This window comes from Brassica napus, unplaced genomic scaffold (assembly GCF_020379485.1).
Source record: "Brassica napus cultivar Da-Ae unplaced genomic scaffold, Da-Ae ScsIHWf_1091;HRSCAF=1555, whole genome shotgun sequence".
Lineage (NCBI taxonomy): Eukaryota > Viridiplantae > Streptophyta > Magnoliopsida > Brassicales > Brassicaceae > Brassica > Brassica napus.
The window spans coordinates 45,001-50,000 of NW_026014516.1; positions in this window are offsets into that span (position 1 = coordinate 45,001).

The following is a 5,000-nucleotide window of genomic DNA, read 5'->3' on the forward strand; positions in this document are numbered from 1 at the left end:
AGTTTTACATTCATTGATCATTGCATATATTTCCCTTTCTCTTTGATCCTTGCAGATCACTCTTTCTTCTTCCTCTCTTGTCGCAGGAGACATGGGAGACCTAAATGGAGCACCTACACAAGCCGAGATCAATGCTCAGCTGATGGCTAACCATGCTGAACTCCAAGCCGCACTGGCTACTGTGACTGAGCAGCTGGCTCATATAGCAGGGAGGGACCGAGCTAATGTACCACGGCCAAGGAGGAGAAACCAACCCGTTCCAGAGGAACAACAGTCCCAATCCAGTGAGGACAACTCGGACACTGACCGTACCGAACCAGAAGAGCCGCGGCGTGAACGAGCCGGACGTGGGAACCGACGGGAGTATCGGGTCCAAGGCGATGCAAGCCCGGTCCGAAGAAGATTCCGAGACGATGAAGTAGCTTGGCAAGGAGGCAAGGATCTCAAACTTACTCCCCCAACCTTTGCTGGAAAGGTTGACCCGGACGCCTACATTGAATGGGAGAGGCGCATGGAGTACATCTTTGAGTACTACCGCTATACCGAGGCCAAGAAGATCGCCTTAGCCGCAGCCCAACTGACGGACAATGCCCTAACCTGGTGGGACAGGGAAGTAGCCGAGGTCGGCAGGGTCTATAGGATTGAGACTTGGGATGAGATGCGAGCTAAGCTCCGTGCAAGGTATATTCCCTCATACTATCAGCGGGACTTACTAAAACGTTTTCGCAAGTTGTCTCAGGGTACTAGGTCCGTAGAGGAGTACTTTGAGGAGTTTGAGGCTCTCAAGAACAAGCTCAGGACGCGCGAGACCGAAGAGGTTATGATGGCTCAGTTCTTGGAAGGCCTTCAAGACCGCATCGCTCGCAAGGTGGAGAGGCAGACCTACGTCAACTTCAATGATCTCCTCCATTATGCCATTCAGGCCGAGCAGCACATTAAAAGGAAGAACGCCTCTAGTGCCAGGAACAAGACGCCATGGGCTTCAACCGGGTCCAAGGGGGCTGAGAAGAACAAATCCATTGAAGTGGAAAACCGGTTCAAGAAGAGCCAAACCGACCAGTCCAAACCAGGTTCATCCGAACCAGGTAAGGGACAAACACAAGCTCAAAGAACTCGTGATATTACTTGTTTCAAATGTCAGGGGAAGGGGCACTACGCCCGGGACTGTCCGAACAAGCGTGTCATGATCCTTAAGGCAGACGGCGAGTATGAGTCCCAAGATGAGGCCGATGTAGAGATGGCTGACTCAGGAGACGAGATAGTGGACTATGCTGAAACTGGTGAGCTACTGGTGGTCAGACGAGCTCTCAGTGCTCTCTTTGATCCAGAAACCGTCCAACGAGAGAACATCTTCCATACTAGATGTAGCGTGGAAGGCAAGGTATGTAGTCTAATTATTGATGGTGGCTCTTGCACTAACGTGGCCAGCAGGTACCTTGTTGAAAGGTTAGGACTAGCAAAATTGCCACACCCCAGGCCATACAAGCTCAAGTGGCTCAATGATGAGACAGAGCTTAAAATCTCGGAGCAAGTTGTTGTTTCCTTTTGTATTGGTAAGTACCAGGACCAGGTGAAGTGTGATGTGGTTCCTATGCAAGCCGGACATCTACTGTTAGGGAGGCCTTGGCAGTTTGACAAGGAGACTATTCACCATGGGAGGACTAACATCTACAGCTTTACCCACAACAACAAGAAGCACAGCCTGGCTCCTCTCAGTCCACAAGAGGTGTACGAAATGCAGAGGGCCATGGATCAGTCTGGATTGTTTAGTAAAACTAACCTTTACATCTCTTCTAGTAAATTGATTAAATCATTGCAGCAAGACACACTGGTGCTACTAATGGTTTTCAAGGAAGGTTGTTTTGCAGGTTTTGAGGCACCAGATTGTCCGCTGAGATGCAAGGACTAATGGACCAGTACAAGGACGTGTTCCCTGAAGAGATACCAGCCGGCTTACCACCCCTCCGAGGCATCGAACATCAGATAGACTTTGTGCCAGGCGCCCCACTTCCAAACCGAGCCGCATACCGAGTCAATCCGGAGGAGGCTAAGGAGCTGGAGAGACAGGTCCAAGACCTCATGGACAAGGGGTACATTCGAGAGAGTCTCAGCCCATGTGCAGTACCCGTCCTATTGGTGCCTAAGAAGGATGGAACATGGCGTATGTGTGTTGATTGCCGAGCCATCAACAACATCACCATAAAATATCGGTACCCCATTCCTAGACTTGATGATATGTTAGATGAACTGAGTGGTTCCACCGTGTTTTCCAAGATTGATCTTAGGAGTGGCTATCACCAAGTTCGTATGAAGGAGGGAGACGAGTGGAAGACTGCTTTCAAGACCAAGCAAGGCTTGTATGAGTGGCTGGTGATGCCCTTTGGTCTTACCAACGCCCCTAGTACCTTCATGAGGCTTATGAACGAGGTTCTAAGGCCTTACATTGGTAAATTTGTGGTTGTCTATTTCGATGACATATTGATCTATAGTCAGTGCTTATCCGATCACATTAGTCATGTAGAACAGGTTTTGAAGGCTCTCAGGCAGGAAGGACTCTTTGCCAATCTCAAGAAGTGTGTATTTTGCACTGACCAGTTAATATTTTTAGGCTTTGTTGTGAGTTCACAGGGTTTGAAGGTCGATGAGGAGAAGATCAAGGCCATCCAAGACTGGCCCACACCGACCACTATTGGGCAAGTCCGAAGCTTCCATGGCCTAGCCAGCTTCTATAGGCGGTTTGTCAAGGACTTCAGCACCATTGCTGCACCCATGACCTCAGTGATCAAGAAGAATGTATCCTTTGTTTGGGGCCCTGCCCAAGAGGAGTCCTTCAACAAGCTTAAATATAGTTTAACTCATGCACCCGTTCTTACACTCCCTGATTTTAATAAAACTTTTGAGATTGAGTGTGATGCATCAGGTACAGGCATTGGAGCTGTCCTCACTCAAGGGGGCCGACCAGTGGCATTCTTTAGTGAAAAACTGAGTGGAGCTGGCCTCAACTACCCAACCTATGACAAAGAGCTATACGCTCTAGTAAGGTCCCTTGAAACTTGGCAGCATTACCTTTTATCTAAGGAATTTGTTATCCATACAGATCATGAGACACTTAAGCACTTGAGGGGACAGACCACACTCAAGAAGAGGCACGCCAGATGGCTCGAGTTCGTGGAGACCTTTCCCTATGTGATCAAGTACAAGAAGGGCAAGGACAATGTGGTGGCCGATGCACTGTCCCGGAGACACACTCTCATTGTGACCATGGAGGCCAAGATCATGGGTTTCGAACATATTAAAGAATCTTATGCCACTGATCTTGATTTTAATGAAGTTTTCAGGAACACTGAGAAGGGGGCTTTTGGGCCATACTACCAGCATGAGGGGTTTCTGTTCAAGGGAAAGAGGCTGTGCATTCCCAAAGGAGCAATGAGGGAACTGCTGGTTCGGGAGGCCCATGGTGGCGGCCTCATGGGACACTTTGGTCGGGACAAGACCCTGAGTGTCCTAACTGAACATTTCTTTTGGCCAAACATGAAGAGGGATGTGGAGAGCATATGCGCCAAGTGCACTACTTGCCTCAAAACCAAGTCCAGGTCACATCCTTACGGGTTACAAATGCCATTACCGATTCCTAACCACCCTTGGGTAGACATTTCTATGGACTTTGTGCTGGGTTTACCCAAGATAAACCACAAGGATTCCATTTTTGTAGTGGTAGACAGGTTCTCCAAGATGGCCCATTTCATAGCCTGTAACACCACTAATGATGCCACTCAGACCGCCGACCTATTCTTCAAAGAAGTGGTCCGACTACATGGTGTTCCTCGAACCATTGTGTCTGACCGTGATACCAAGTTCCTCAGCCATTTCTGGAGGACACTATGGGGTAAGTTCGGAACAAGCTACTATTCTCGACCACGTGCCATCCCCAGACCGACGGCCAGACTGAGGTAGTAAACCGTACGCTTTCTCAACTGTTGAGAGCTACGGTCGGTAAGAATTTAAGAAATTGGTTGTCTTGTTTGCCTTTTGTTGAGTTTGCTTATAACCATGCTAGGCACTCTACTACTAACCTGTCACCTTTTGAGATTGTTTATGGGTTTCAGCCAGAGACTCCTTTAGACTTCACCGAACTGCCCAGCTCCATGTACCGCAGTCGTGATGGAGTCGCCAAGGCAGAGTTTGTTAAGAATATGCACTTAAAGGTCAAGGAGAGGATAGAAGCCAAGGCGGCTAAGGTCAAGGCCAAGTATGACCAGAAGAGGAAGGAGGTACTGTTCGAACCCGGGGACTTGGTGTGGTTACACATGCGGCCCGAGAGGTTTCCAGAAGCCCGGAAGTCCAAGCTCTCTCCTCGTGGGACAGGACCATTCCGCATCCTAAAGAAGATCAACGACAACGCCTATATCCTTGACCTCCCTGCTGAATTTAAAATTTCACATACTTTCAATGTCTCGGATTTGTCTCCTTTCCATGCAGATAGTGATGACTTTGCAGATGATGGTGTTCTGAGGCCAGAACCTCTTCAAGAGGGAGGGAATGATGAGGCCATCCAAGTAGAGGTTCCCATAGTTAGGCGCGGTCCGACTACCCGGAGTGGAACCAGGGCCTTGCGAGAAGGTTTCACCAAAGCTGTCCAGCATATCCTTGATCAAGATGGACAGACTGACCAGGACCAGCTGCTGATTGAGAAGATGGTCCAGTTGAAGATTCAAGATCAAGCCGGCCCAAAGGAGGTTCAGGACGCGGCCGACCCGATCCAGTTCAGACTCAACCAAGCCGGACTTCTCATCTCCACCTCCGAGCTTGGTCCAGACTCAGTTTCCATTTCATCCACTCCAACTCTTTCCGGTTCTGAGATCTAGCCGACCACCAAGGGGAGTAGCATGTGTTGTACTCTTTTTCCTCACCAGGTTTTGTCCCATTGGGTTTTCTTGGTAAGGTTTTAATGAGGCAACATGCAAGCATGCTATTAGCCTTGGTCTAAGCCTTCTCAAACC